Source organism: Lactuca saligna, chromosome 2, assembly GCF_052625555.1.
Source record: "Lactuca saligna cultivar CGN05327 chromosome 2, ASM5262555v1, whole genome shotgun sequence".
Lineage (NCBI taxonomy): Eukaryota > Viridiplantae > Streptophyta > Magnoliopsida > Asterales > Asteraceae > Lactuca > Lactuca saligna.
In genome coordinates this window covers 50202289-50218759 of record NC_136418.1, presented here as the reverse complement: position 1 = coordinate 50218759, position 16471 = coordinate 50202289, and positions in this window count along the sequence as shown.

The following is a 16471-nucleotide window of genomic DNA, read 5'->3' as shown; positions in this document are numbered from 1 at the left end:
AAGTCTGTCTCTCCAATCGCTTCTCAAGAATTTCTTTCTCAAAAATTTTCTCACTTCGAAGCCATCCTACACAAAAACTTAGCTCCACTTCTTCACATTTTCAGCCTTCTGCCGAATGTTACAGATGCCCCACCTGCTTTCACAGGGGTGCAAGGGGGAGAAAAGATTGATGAATCGAAGGCTGGGGAACAAATGAAGACAACTGAAGATGTGAAGGTAGTTGGAAAACTTTATCCTTCGAAGGTGGTGATAAAACCAAGTGTTATTTCAGCAGGTCCAGTCACTTCGACTGTGATCACAACAATTCCACTTCCAAAACCAAGTTCGAAAGGTGTTGTGATTGGGAAGCAAGCTGATGTTTCTTCATCCGAAAAAATGGTTTTGTCAAGCGTCAAAGACAAGGGAAAAGGAGTTTTGATTGAGAAGACTAACGAAGAGAAGAAAGTTGAGGTGGCAGCTGAGGTGGAAAGAATGAGGCATGTACAGAGCATAATGAGACAAAGAGCTCTGGATGGTTCGAATGTTGATAAGGGTGATCCAACAAAAGTTTATAACTACGAAACCATCGAGTCCAGAGTGATGTTTGACTATATGTACTCATTCGAAAAGGTTCCGAAAAAGAGCTATGTGGTTACGAACACAGACTTTGGTCAACTTGACTTTCCAGTCAATGAAATGATGTTTGTTATGCCACAGTTCAAGGCTGAAAGAAAATCAATAGAAACCGAAGCGGGAAAAAAGATGACGATAAGGTTTCATGCAGTATTGGCGAAGGCTCAAGAGGAAGTATGGTTTTCGGAGAAAATTAAGAAGGTGATATCTATAAAAAGGGATGTCATATTCGAAGGAAAGTTTGAAAATTTGAAGTACACTGTAGCAAGAGTAAGTGGGAAGTTACAAGAATTCACAGTGGCAGACTTTCCTTTGATGAACACATATGATCTAATCAACATTGTCTTGATGCTCAAAGACAAATCATTTTCTTTTCTCCAAGACACAGAACCAGATGTTTTTAGCCTTGGGTGCAAGCACATTAAGATATTTTTGGAGAATTATTTTGAGTGCTTAGCTCAGACTGATTTCGAACTCGCAATTGTCAAAGGCATCGACATTACTGCACCAATGGCGCCATCGAAGAAGCAGAATGAGTTGAACAAATACGAAGATGGAGAAATTTGTTTAAAGCCATTGGGGATCGTTTTTTCAGGAAAAGACAAAGCTGGAAGAGCTAAGCGGTTCTTATTTCAAACTTGCGAAGTGGAGAGATACACCAACTCACAATATACGAACTTAATTGTTCGTATCAACCACTGCAAGAAGAACTCGGAAGGAGATAAGAAAGAGATAAAGAAAGTTATCTCTTGGTACATGGAGATCCGAAGAGTGCTGATGTATGCCGTTCAATCACTGACGACTTGAAGACTTCGACCTTGATTCCAAAGGGGGAGATTGTTAGGGCTTAAATGTTGTAATAGTCGAAGAGTCAGTTAGATTGTTACGAAGTATATTTTGTCTTCATAAGAAGGAGTCTTCGGATGTAATGTTATTTGTACTAAGGCATTATAAAGAGTAGTCTTAATGTCTAGTCCTTAGTATTGTTATGCTTTTGTTCTCCTATAAATAGGGGTCTGTACTAAGTGATTAGATATAACATTTCACTCAGTCTTTACAGTTTATTCATTGTAATCTGTAAACTCAAAAGCATAATACAAGCTGAACAAATATTCTATTTACTCTCGTATTCATCGTTATTACTCTTCCTGAATTCATACTTGAATTTGATTCAAACTCGATTACAAATCTCATCAGTATGGTTCAATGTATGTTATATAATTGTGATACGGAAAATGATGTTACACTACCCGATGTTTCCACCGACGGCCGGGGTGTGATATTAGGTCTTAAGGCTTATAACTTATGTCTTAAAATCTTAAAATTTTCAAAATTTAAAAAATGAAGTAAAAATTGCAAAATTGCCTCGCTGAGTCTGATCATATTTTAATTCCCCTCACTTTCGATAACCGCTAGGGTTCATGTTTTTTGGGTTCATGCTTGTTCTCTCATGAGGTCAAAACACCGTTTTTTTCTTTCTACTCCATCAAATCATTGCCCATTCTCCCACCCTTCCCCATTCTCTTACCTATCTGACCTGCAACAATCGTCTCGTCCTTCCATCGTTGACTACATTGCTGCCATCTCGTCCTCCCCACCAGCTTCATCCAGCACTGCTAATGGCGCCAAGCTATGACATAGGTAAGGTTTGTTTGTTCCCCTTAAAATCCATTCTCAGTATATACATCAATTTCCTCTACTTTACACATGAATTCAATTCTCACTAAATACATCAAGTTTTTCTTCTTTCTTTTCCTGAATTCGATTATAAGTTCACATATCGATTTTTTCCATTGAATTCGATTCCGGGTGCATATAAGGACCTGTTTTCTTTTTTCTGTAATCTAAAAATGGTGTGATAATGTTGTTATATTTTGAAAAAAAATAACGTTTTTTGAAAAGAATAATATTTTCACCTTTGAAGTTATGAAAATAAACAATTTCTTTTCATATGTATTTGTAGGTTCTGCAACTGATAAGCACACATGAGACTGGAGTTGCTATTACGAAAATCAAATGTATTATATTTATTAAGCTTTTCTTGATCTCAAAACTAAGGTCGAGTATTACTATATAATTTGATCATTATAAGATTCTTCTTCCTACTACATTTGTTTCATAGCAAGAGATCCCTTTAAACTTTGAAATCAAAGTTTAGAACCCTAAACGATATAATACAGTTTTCTACTATAAATTACTTGTTTAACTTCAAGTAGCCAACTTGATTGTGATCAAATATAAAAAAAAACATAAGTTAAATTGATTAGATGTATAGCAGCAAAACCTAATTGAACTTCACCTTTGATGAAATTTTTGACTATTAGTTTTAGTTTTCTGCATTTCATCCTTTTTAATTGGTTGTTTGACCTTTTTTCCATATGACAGGAAAATCTTGAGGTGGATATTCTTGCATATGGAGGTATACTTTACATCACTTAATATATAATCTGTAATGAAGGATATATCATAGATATGATGATGGTATTGTTTTTGTTACTAAGTATTATGTCATACAATCCAAAAAGATACTACATACTTAATTTATCATATCTTATGCATTCTAATCTAATTCATGCTCTATAGAGGCAATTGGCATCAAGAGATGGAATTTTTCCGTATTTCATCCCTTCAGGCTTTTGCTAAAGCCATTGATTCAATTCATTATACCTCTTTGATTTCTTTGTGTTAAGATAAAAGCTCCTGATGTATTTCTATTGCAAGTGAGCTTCTTCAACTATTTCATAATTCTTAAATTCTTATTATTATTTTGGTATCTTTAAAATATAATTTTATATAATCCACATTTTGTTCCAACTTTAGTTGCAGTCAAATGGGCTAACTGACTGAGGCGATCATCATTCATAATTGATTGACATATATTTTGCTATACTTTGCTTGCATTATCTCTCGGTACAAGTAGTTTGTAGCGGTATATCATTGGTAAAAAATTGATTTTTTTCAAAAAAAACTTATTAATATTATCTTAAAGATTATTTAATGTTTATGACATGTTATCAAAAATCTAATTTTAATTTTTTTAAGGTGGAATTATATTTTTGGAAGATGGTAAATGGAGCTTTATGTGTCAAAAAGGCAATGCAACATGAATTGGATAAAGTTTGGGGAATCAAGTGAGAGGGATAACTTAAAGTCTTAATCTCATAACTATAAAAGCAGTAGATCATAGAGTGTTAGATTTGTTTATCGCAAAGCTTTTATTTTGAATTAGGTTACTTTTTATTTCAATGTAATAAATATTTATTGTTTATTTTATGATATAAATGTTATTTGATTTTTTGTTATTTTTGATTTTATATATTACTACAAAATAATTTGTATTTAATTTGTAAATTAATTATCCATTTGTAGCCATTGAATCTTTGCTACGACAGCATATCTATGTAATTCGTTATGGAATCTGTTATACAATGTAGGCGATGAATTTTGCAAGGGATTCATCACAATATTCATCACCACAGATTTTGCTAGGGATTAATCATCACGAATTTTGCTAGGGATTCATCACCACGAATTTTACTAGGGATTCATGACCATGGATTTTGCTAAGGATTTATACCCACGAGTTTTGCTAGAGATTCATGACCACAGATTTTGCTAGGGATACTATGGAATTTGCTATGGATCCACTACAATGGAATATCTTATGGAAAAACTACTATGGAATGGACAATGAAATCCTATTACGGAATATCATTTACAACGGATTTCATTTTATTGTCACATTTGTGACTGAATTGTTGTTTCTGTTGCAAACCCTCGCTACGGGGTTTTTAGGGATGGAAATGGGCCGTTGCAAATTCCATAGCAAATCATCTTTTGCAACGGAATTTCAGCTTTTCACAACGGATTCCTTCAGTAGCAAAATCACGTTTTTCTTGTAGTGTCCATTGAAAAATGATAATTTACGAGTTACCCGTCACCACCCTTGTTTGTTCTAGTTAGTGTGTCGGTTAACTACATACACTCCACTAACGATTTGACAAGGTGCAATGTGAAATTTCTTAGATTAGCATCAAATTCACATTTTCCTAAAGTAACTAAGATTGAGAATTTTGTAAAATCATTTGGTTACTTTATATTTATCATTATACTTATTAATGAGGATTTAATGTCTTATCCAACCTGTTCAGATAACGTCCCTCCACCAATCAAGGAAGCAATGGGTGAGAGTGGACACCCATTCAACCATCATTTTATAGATAGTTTCCTTATACCCCCCTTATAGATCGATTTCGTGAATGAGGCCTACTAACGGTAAGACTGACTAATCTTATACATATATATAAATCAAACTTTTAATGTTATAATAATATAACGGCATAATTTAAAGTTTTAAAATACTAGGGTTATAGAATTTAAGATTTATAATTAAACTTTTCATTTAAATTTAAATTTCGAAACCAATGGTTAATTTGAAACTTTTCAAAATTACTTTATCAAATTTTAAATAATTAAATTAATGGAATAATTTTGTCATTATCTTAGAATTTGACAAAATCAATATTATATGATAAGGAAATCAGATTACCATTCAGAAAACTCAATTTAAGGCATTAAAAACAAATTATGGTAATTATCCTGATCCAAACAAGATCTGAAACTTGAAAAATCAAGCATCGGACGAGTCAACTCGACGATTCAGGTTAGGAACTCGTCGAGTTTCTCATTAGGCTCATCGAGTTCTGCAAACAAATTGCGAGTTTGTTTTGCTTTTGCTTTGGACAGTACTATTGTAACAAATACAACTGAAAAGGATCCTAGGCTCTGATACCACTGGTGGGTTTTGAGCATATCTACATTCATATGTGATCATGCAATGCTAATTGCTTTGAATCTAAGTTTTTCACTAGTTGAACATGCATATTGAAATTCCAAAGCAATAACCCTAATACTAGCATATAATTCAAAATTCATGTAAAAACTAGGGTTAGAAGATTACCTTACTTGTTATGTAGTAATAACAAGCACACCTTTGTAGATCTTAACTCTTGAAAGCTTAGTGCCTCAAATATTGCACCTCTAATGGTGTTACAAACACCACTAGCAAAGGATGATAGGAGAGAGGAGGTAATTCTTTAGACTTTTGGCTAGGGTTTCTATGCTCTAAGCATTGGACGAAAACCCTTGCTGAAGGGGTCTTTAAATAGTTGAGGCTGCTATGGTTTTTAGGTGGAAACCGTAAATTTCTACTTAGGCCTTAAGCAGTCCAAAGTCCTCCTATTTTAGAAGCCTTAGACGAATTCTATAGGGTCTCCCTATAGATTTCGTCCACTCCATTCAAAAGGAGTCCAACAACCCAATTTTGCAACTATCAATGATTTGCAAAACAGTCCCCGTTCTTTTAATCATCTCCTTTAATCATAAATTTTAATTCCAAATTAATTTATGATTAAATAGTAATTAAATAATATGATTTCTAACTAATATATTATTCTTATAATATATTAATAAATCATTCAAAAACCTCTATCTCCAAAAACTCATCTTGTCAAGTTATTATGGTGAAGGCAGCTCAAAAAGACTTTGCTACCATCAAATCAAATACATATCAATTATAGTTATGGGTTTAGACACTTAATACAACAATTTATTATTATAAAAATATTACGAAGGATGTTATAAACAATTTAACTATAGTTACATAATTTCAAAACTGTTTGGTAAATTTCATATAAATATTTTTTTGCATTAAACTGTCTATAACAAAATTTTAATAAATTTTAAAGTGAATCACTAAAATTACCAAATTTATTGAAGCTAACAGCAAAAATAACCATCGTCATCAAAAATTTAACAGAATATACATGTTGGTCGCTAAATTAATAATTTTATTTATTGTTATTTAGCAACTATTATATTTAGTTATTTTTATATATACGTCTTTAAATATCATATTATCACAATGATCTTTAATTTTAGTTTGCATATGATTAGAGTAAATAAAATTTTGATTTAGAATTATTTTAATTACTGTATACTTCAGTTTATTGCAGCAAGATGTAGACATTAAAAAACAAACTTCTTATTATCGGCTGCAGCCGTGGTCCACCTGTTTTATTGCAGAGGGTTGGAGATTTGGCGCGTAAACTTAACGTGTTGTGGCTTCGAAAACACAAACACCTAAATATCCTAAAAGGACTTAACCCTATGGTACAACTTACCAACAATTGTTGATACAACTACCAAGTTTTAATACCCCTACGTTGTAGACCCTTTAGTTTGTATATAAGAAGTAATACAAAAGCTTAACTCACCGCATTATTTATTTTATTTAAGGCAAGATTGCATAAAATGCAATCAAATTTAAAATCCACCTCTTGTTTTTTGAAAAAAAAAAATCAAACAATACCAAGTTTCTGTTAAGACTTTCATTTCACATGATATTGGTTACAATTGCATTGCAAACATATTATCCAAAAATGATATATTTGAGATTAACATTAGAAAGCCATCTTTTTAAGTGGTACCAAAAATTGCGGTTTGAGTCTTATTGACAAACGTCTTAGCCCAAAACCGCAAAACACAATACTTCATGTTATATAAGGCATAAAGATCCACCGATAATATATATCAGTGTTGCAGAAATCGGTCTAATCGGCCGATTAATCGGTGATTAATCACTAATCGGACCTCCACGGATGAGATTTATTGTTAATCGGTCACTATAATCGGGTTTGGTCAATACGGGTTAAAGTCAGACTTAATCAGACCTAATCGGGTTTGGTCAACGTACGTCAAAGTCGGACCTAATCGCCGATTAATCGCTTATTTTGTAGGATTAAAGTTAGATTTATAAATTTTTTAAATAATTTTCTTAATAATTAATGGTCACTGCTTAATATTCCGATTAATCCCCATCTAACCGATTAATCCTTAATCGCTAGTCCACCGATTAGCGATTTCTGCAACCATGATATAAATACATTAGCCACAATATCATATCCAGTAAAAAACCAGAAGACCTCATTTCAACCGGTATCAAATTTCCCAACTCTCACCAATTTTGCCCGTTGTTGGTTTGAAAAGAATATTAAAAAACATTTAAAATAGTAACAAACTTGCATGCATTAACAAATCTTCATTAAAGATCATAACCATTCTATAGAAAGAAAACCTGGTTATACTAAAACCCATTCAACATGAATACAACGAAATATTTTATAAAAATATCATTTTTCCCATGTGTTAGCCAGAACTAGTTTTGTACCTAATGGCACTTGCTTCTAGTTAACTACAATTTACAACTAATTGGCAGCTCTTTACATTTACGGCCCATTTTCTAGTTAGCTATAAATCTGACAACTCTTATTTCATTGACCTGTGCATTGACTAAAGCTGTTGACCCTTTGGTGACTTAATTGACTTCTTCTTCTTCCTTTCATAGTGCATAATATTTTGTCTTTTCCCCCTTCTATACACTCATCATTATATTAATAATGTAGTGTTTAAATGTGCGATTAAACTAATTGATGGAACTTGAAATTGCATTAGTTAGTTTCAATGGTTTCAATAATCTGTTTGTATTTCTGATTTTCTGATTACTTCTAAGGTCAAAATAATCATATTTGGATAATTAGGTAGGAGTAGTTGCAAAAATTTTATAATAACTAATAAGATAAATGTAGAATTTAATAAAATATCCTTGGCTTATAGCAGATGGTAATCTTATTTCCGTTCTTCAAATGGCAATAACACCCCGATTTGAAAATAATTTCATTTATAAATATAAATAGATTAACGAATAATTTAATTTAAAAAATATATAAAGATAGTACCTATAGTGCATTCCTTAACAAAAAGGGTGCATATCCTTCAACAAAAAATCCAGTGCGTAGAATTAATACTATAAATCTGCTCAAAATAAAAAATAAACCCAAAATATGAAAACTATCAATTAGTGATACATAAATATAAAACCTATAAAACGGTATGCATACTATTATACGATTAGATACATTGTCAGGTGTCAAAGATTCTTAGGTGGGATGAGGTCAAGAGTGTTTTACCACACGTTCACCCAGTCGTAGGGGCTTCACTTCTACCGGAGGGATTAACAAGGAGGGGTCTTGGACTTGAGTCAAAGGAGCATCAAATATGTGGGTGTTGAAAGGCCCCATAGATGGTGGAAGACCCGTTATCGATATTGGCTCAGGCCCACTAACAATAACTTGTCGGTCCAAAAAAACCAAAAAAAAAAGTACATTGCCTAGTGCCTAAGAGTTTGGTTGAGATAAATTTGGTTCCAATAAGTCGAATAAATGTATTTTTAGTTTGTCTAATACAACTTAGCTCGTCTTTAATAATAAATATTTTATTTTACTTCCTAATTAATAATATAGTTAAGCTTTAAATCTTTGTTATTTATTAAATATTTAATATCTTTGAAGAGTTATTACATAATATTTTATTTTATAAAATCATATTAAATATTAAGTTATTAATTATAGGGAAATTGAGTAATCTTTGGGTGTTTTTTAACAGCATAACCTTTTTTTTTTTTTGCAAAATGACCACTTGGTCTGGAATACCCTCGTACAGACCCAATTTAACATTCGGTAGATGAGTAAATAATTATGACCCGGTTACCCTTTAACCCGTTTCAGATTAGATTTCGTCGTTTGTTTCGAATTACCCGAGATATCATTCTGGACACCACTAAAACTGAAAATGTCTTCTAATAGTAGTAAAGAAATATAGTTTTTATATGTAATTATCAATTTTGTTTATAATTATATGTATCTATTTTAAATTTTATGTTAAAACTTGTTTAATTTATGCAATTACATATGTATTATAGGGTTTTCTGTGAATTTTATTCGTGTTAACGTAAGTATAGGATTAGATGTACTTACACATTTATATTCCATCATAAATTGTTATAAAAAACCCTAATTTTTGCTAGTCCGAAACGTGTCTGGAATCCAAAACTCATGTCCAAAATACTTAGAACTCTCTAGAATACAAGGAACCGGTTCCAGATTTTATGGTCCGAACTTCCGTTTAGGATTTTTTTTTTCTAGAATTACGTTCTAAAACATACATACAAAAATCTATAATTAATTATTCTTTTGATTGTAGCACAATAGAACATACGAAATGGTTGTTACCACAATCTGCAATCCTGAACTTGGGCGCTAAATCATGGCGCTTTTATAGAACTAACCAATTTGTAGGATCATGTTTTAGTGATTATGTGAACATGTCAATGGGTGTCAAATGTCATCGTTTACTATGTCACTATCTTATGTGCTATGAATTTACTACTTTTGATCCAGTTGACCTACAAGAGCTTCTATTTCCGATTGGCGACTATTGGGTTTTCTTTGACAGGAAAACAATCTGCTTGGTCACCGGCTTGTCGTTCGGGGATTATTTCCATCCTAGTTCTGGTTTTGTAGAATTCAAAGAACATGTGTTTCTATTTGTGTTGCTTTTACGTTCGGTGAATATGGCTGATCTTAAGTGCTCAATAACCTACTTCATCAATTAAGTGATGAAGACGTGGTGAGAGTCTCCCTCTTGTATATGCTAGAGCAATGATTTTTTGGGAAATACCCTTTATAGCCAGTTACTAATGACGGTATGTCATTCGTCTCTCCTTTAGACGAGTTTAACAGGGATATAGTTTTTTACCTACATTATATCAAAATGATACATATAGTTATTAAGTGTAATTTTTTTACATTGGTATGGAGTAGATTGATATGGGATTTTACTTACAAGCAAATGTGTACTGTGTTTGATATGATTGAGTACCATTTGAACCCCAATACGCTAAGAGTCAGCAGAAAACACATATATACTCTACATGGATTTGTCTATGCATTTAAGGTACGTACACTTTGTTTAATAAGAGTTTTTAAGAAACAAGTATTGTAACTTTGTTAAGTTTGTAAGTTGTTTAACATCTTAATTTTTTATATTTGGATCATGGAGACATTTCCTAACCGTAGTATAGTTGGTTCCCATATACCGGGTGTTATCCCTCAGGGAGTCGCATACCCTAGGATGATAAACCCGATTATCAATGTATTCCTTTTGTTACTAATGTACATAGTTTAATCCACCTTATAATTTATAAGTTTCTATGACATAAATAACTTAAGATTAACCTTTATATATTGCTTTTATGCAACGTCCCCCCCCAACGAGTTGTTTCACCCTACTATATAGGAGCATGCTTCTTTGTGGTGGATTTAGAGTGTCCAGTGGATAGATGATGTAGATTAAGCTAATGTTTGAGTTATGATTTTCTTTATCGATGTTTTAAAGTAATTTCATTTTGAATATATAGCAAAAACAACTTTATCCTTCCGAACAACATTTTGTAGAATATTATGATATTGTACAAACATCACTACATGTTTTCTAGATCAATATTATCATATTGATGGCTTCTTTTTTGACTAGTATTAACTTTAGGTGTACTCTAAGACTTAATGTTACCTGTACTCTCAAATGATATTACTCGTACTATCAGCTAATATGCCCTTTGAAGAAGTGAACCAATACCTTTTTGTTGGCTTGTCGGTGGTGGGGACGTGGTTGTGTGTTTGAGCAAGTGTGTTTCTCCGATAATTTAACCACTTGAAATGTATTAGTTGTATTATGTTTTGTTTCGCTTGTCCATCAGTCATAATTATCCATATAGCAAACAACTTCAAACTTTCTTTTGTAGATTTTTCACTTTATATTGGAAGCCTTCACTAACCCTTTTCATCCTAAATTAAGCTTAAGTGCTTCTTTGTTTTTGAAAAGTTGGTATAACTTCACACATGAAGTTTAGTTGTGCATTATTTCCCTTTTGTGTTTTTGTTGAGCTAATTCCGGAAATGGTAAAGGTTCAGGCATACCCCAATCGGTGGGTTGTGTTTTTTCAGAATCGGAAAAATAAAAAGAAAACTTTTCCTGTTGTTCTTTTCTAGGTGTAAGGGTTAAGTTTCCTCATATCCACCATCATGATCATCCTCATCTAATTTAGTGTAACTCTAAAAATGTTCAACGACCTCTCCATGTGGAATGATATTACAATCATCAACCTAGATGGGTTTTGATACAAAATATAAGTTTGTTTTTTCACAAAAACTACAACGGAAGTCTTAGAAAAATAACAAGTTTATTTTTAGTTTATAACAAAACCAAACTATCAAGGACCCATTTATAGAGGTCGGAATGAAATGAAAACAACGAATTTTTTTTTTAGAATGAGAACCTTTGAATCCTTTGAACCCACATGGTTTTGGGGTGTTGATGAAGATAGCAAGAAATCAAAGAACGTGATTTTCTCTAGGTGTATCCACCATTAAAATTAAGGCACTTGGATTGCTAGTTCCTTCTTCTATTCTTGAGTGTCTTAATCCTTTAAGTTCTTAACTCGAAGAAGAACTAAAGGAGACAACTCAAGAAGGATTTAATCTTGCAACAAACTTCAAAAGACAACAAGAAGAGCGAGTAAAGAGGTAGTTTTGGTGACTTCTTTTAAATGAGGTATTAAGACCAAAAAACTAGCCAAAAACATGCAAGACACAACCTTTATATACTCTATGAAAAGTAAAGCCTAACCATGAAAACGCTCTAAAGTAATGAGTAGCATAACTAGCAAGGGAGACAAGGTATGGAGGTTGAAAAGCAACTTCCATTCTTTAAATATAATTTTTGGCCATACCTAAAGAATTAAGAAAGATTCTTTCATTTTCATAAACTTAAAGTTTATAAAGTATAAACTTTGTCTTTAGGTAAAAGACAAAAGAATCCAACTAGTCCAAAAGATTGTGCATGGCTTATTAATTCATACCGTATAAAATAATAACTAGTAATACTCTCTTATAGTTATTATTTTCACAAAACAATAATTATTCCCTAATTAAAATACAAGAAATCATATTATTTAGTAATAATCATTTAATATTAAATATACAAAATCTGCCAACTTGCTAAAGATGTGACCCTATATGATCATATATTGTTAGCAATATCACTCCATAATGATTCTTTGGCATACATATTCAACAATATCTCACTTGCACAAGATTCATTATAAACTGACATAGACATAGCAAACGTCTAGCGACGGGCTACTACCGCTAACAACATATGAAGGGTGTTATCTTATCAACAACCAATTCCACGAGATCTAAGGTACAATTGTTACTAAAGGTGTGGTATTAATTATTCCTTTGTCTTAAACATCATGTTCAACATGCGATATAGATCGTGATCAATCTTATTTAGTGTTTAACTTTGAGTAAGGCCTTAGATGTCTAACTCTCAATGAATAAGAGGGAAAAATCTCATCTTGACTACATACGCCCATCAATGTAGTTCATATCATACCCAACGATGGCCCTTATGACTACCTTTTATGGAACAACATTAAACCATGTCAAAGTAGAACAATTCCCACACTTCAAGTCCAAGATATGTATATCAAGTCTAAGAATACAAAGCTACAACCTTTATCAAAACATCACTCATGACTACGATCCATCAAGTGATTTTCATACAGGTCAAGTCCAGTACTTATTCTCCTGATCTATGAAGTTGGTACCAACTCTTGCTATTTTTATCTCCATGAAAATCAACCAATCCACTCATATTAGTCTTTCCTCATAGATGCTCCCACAACTATGAACGACTATGGACATTTAGAATAACCTAGTTATTCAAGGATTTAAACATGCTAATGTAGAACACAACAATTATTTAATAGAAGAATCATATCCAATATATAAACTCATTACAATATATGTTTCTTGTATTGTTCCAATATCCAAATACTAAATTTCAAACAAATACATCTACTTCTATCAACAAGGCCATATAGCATCAACTTGACTTTCATGCTTTAGCTAATGAAGGATCTTTGTTAAGTGGATTTGACAAAACTTGATTTGTATAAACTTTACAAATACAAACATTTTTAGTTATATATATATATATATATATATATATATATATATATATATATATATATATATATATATATATATATATAAAATTAATTAATATATAAAGAAAACGATCGAGAATGAATTAGATGCTTAAATATGACTTAGATGCCAATACTTGCATAATTCGATTACTCATAGGCATAATGAACTATACATTAAGCATCTTTGTATGTGGTTCTTCAAACCATAATGTGCTATAAATTTGATGTGCAACTTTAATTAAAATCTATATGGAAACACTATACATGTAACTTTTTCTTCATTCATAATGAGGATACGCCCGATTGTGATTAAGAATTATCTCAATCTATTTGGAAGTTTAGCACATGTGTAACAACTTTAAACATAACTTTCTTTAAAATACTCCACCGATTAGGAATATTTTTCTAGTTCTCGCAAGCACTTTAGAATGTTCCTATAAGTCACATAATGACTTTTTTCGGATTATAGTGGTATCAATCAACATGCTCTAAGCATACAACACGTTTGGACTTTATGCATAATCATGACATGTATAATTAGTTCCAATTGCACCAACATACGGAATAAAATCATATAATCTAGTTCAAAATATTTGCACTAGGATTTAGCTCAAAATCATTTCAAGTGGTATTTGACAAGATGACTCTTTCGGAGTCCTTTATCTTATGCTATTTTAGATCCTTGACAATTAATGCAATTTTACTTAATCCTTTAAGTTGTCGTGATCTATCTATATAGATCCTTATTCAATGAATTAGTATGTCAACTACATATAAGTCTAGGAATGTTACTGCACTCCTACTAGCTTTATAGAAAACACAAGAGTCGTCTTGATTCATAATTAAATCACACTATGTAGTTATCTTATAAGAAAGAACATTCTTACATTGAGATGTTTTCTTAAATCTTGGAAAGATTTTCATTCATGTATGTTTTCTCCTCTAAAAACTCACTTAGTCTTTATAGTCAAAATATATCGAGGAAGATTAATCAAGCCCATACTTTATAATCATACATGAATCCATCTCTATGTGTTTTCATAGTTTTTGATCAACTATTGAGCAGATTCAACAATAGTCAGAAACTTTCTAATTCCAAATTATGATGCGTTTAGCTTATGGATCTTTAGCTCTTAAAGTTTCGTATTCCTCACACTTGTCTTTTGGAACGACTATTAATGGGATTTATAGAGACTTCATCTTAAACAATCACTTGGGATAGTCTACATAAATGCAATTTATAGATGCTAGAGTGGTTAAGCTTATTGTCTAACATAAGCTTTGTAACTCCATACCATTTAGATAAGGATAAATCCTCACATGCTTAGTCTAATGAAAAGTATCTAATCCACTTGTTTGGTTGGAAAATATATATATTCAAGATATATTTCTTGCAGTAAGTGTCACACCCCCAAACCAGAATGGCGGAAACATTCGGGGGTGGATGACTTCATGTAGTATCACAACGATTGAATATTGCAAAGAAAGTAACACAACCATCATATATATAACAATGAAAACGTGTATTGTTGCGTTATACATGTTATCAAAAGAATATTACAATATGATGAATAAATGTTTAATGATAAAATCATCCTTTGTGTTCCTTCTTCCAAAAGCTGGTAGTTTACCTGTATCACTGATTCCCTGAGAAATACAAGTGGTTTTGAAAAGTGTCAACATTTAAGTTGGTGAGTTCATGAGTGTTCCGAGTTGAAAAGTATATTCCTTTTGGTAGTAATTTGGTAAACGAGTTCTTTAGAAAATCCAATATTTTCTTGTAAAATGTAAAAGGTTCCAAAGTTGGAATGTGTTAGTAACTTTTATAAACAATTGATAACAATAATTTAGTATGAAAATATAATGTAGAAATACTGCGATGCACATATGAACCTTGTAAATCAATCTTGTTTTATACTTTTTATGTGAGTTTTATAACCATACTATTGACACTGACGGCCTGTAACAACATTCTTCAAGTGTTGCAGTGTTATGACATTTGTCACCCCAGACCTGCCGGTCTAACTATAGCTAGTAGTTTAGGTGCGGGATTGTCAATCCCGTATAGATCTATACACAAGTATCACGCTCTCCCTCCAAGAGATTATGGTATATAATACAGGACTTGAAATGCATACAAAATGTATGTTGAAGTTTGAGTATCTCACATTACTTAGTATAAGTAGATTTACAATGAAATGACCTTACTACTTTTGAAAGTGTTTCGTTTTTCAATTTGTATAAAAATGTAGGATTGACTTGCTAACTATACCCATTATAGTTTTTCAGATAGTATGTTCCCTTTCGTAGACATAATTTAGTGATATAATCGCCCTTGTATACGTAAGATGTTTGTATCGATATTCGAAGTTAGAAATTTCATTTATGTTTAGAAAACGATAGTTTTAACGTTTAATGTACTTGTATTTCCCCCCTAAAACATGTAAAAGAATTGAAAAGTAGGGGTATGAACTCACTCGTTAAGTTTGAAGAGAGGGGCTAGAGTTGAGCAGAGTTTCGATCTCAGATAGTTGCGTCGTCGGGCTCTTCGGGAACTTCTGCAACGTAAATCTTTCGTCGGGGCTCGAGTGCGGAAACCGAGGTGAGAAAAGGGTCTCTGGAGCTGGGAGAATGTCTGAGAAATGGTGAAGGTGTGCCAAAACTCGAGCCTTATGCCCTCTATTTATAGGGCTGAAAACCCCCGTACGCGGCGCGTACTTCCGGAGTACGCGGAGCGTAGTCAGTACGCGGGGCGTACTTCGGTTACGCGGGGCGTAATAAGGCGTCATGGCTTACGACTCCTGGCTAGCTAGGCGTAGTTTGGGCGGGCCGATGGGACTCGACCCTGGGTCTAGTACGCGGGGCGTACTCCCAGATTACGCGGGGCGTAATCCCTATTTCCAACTT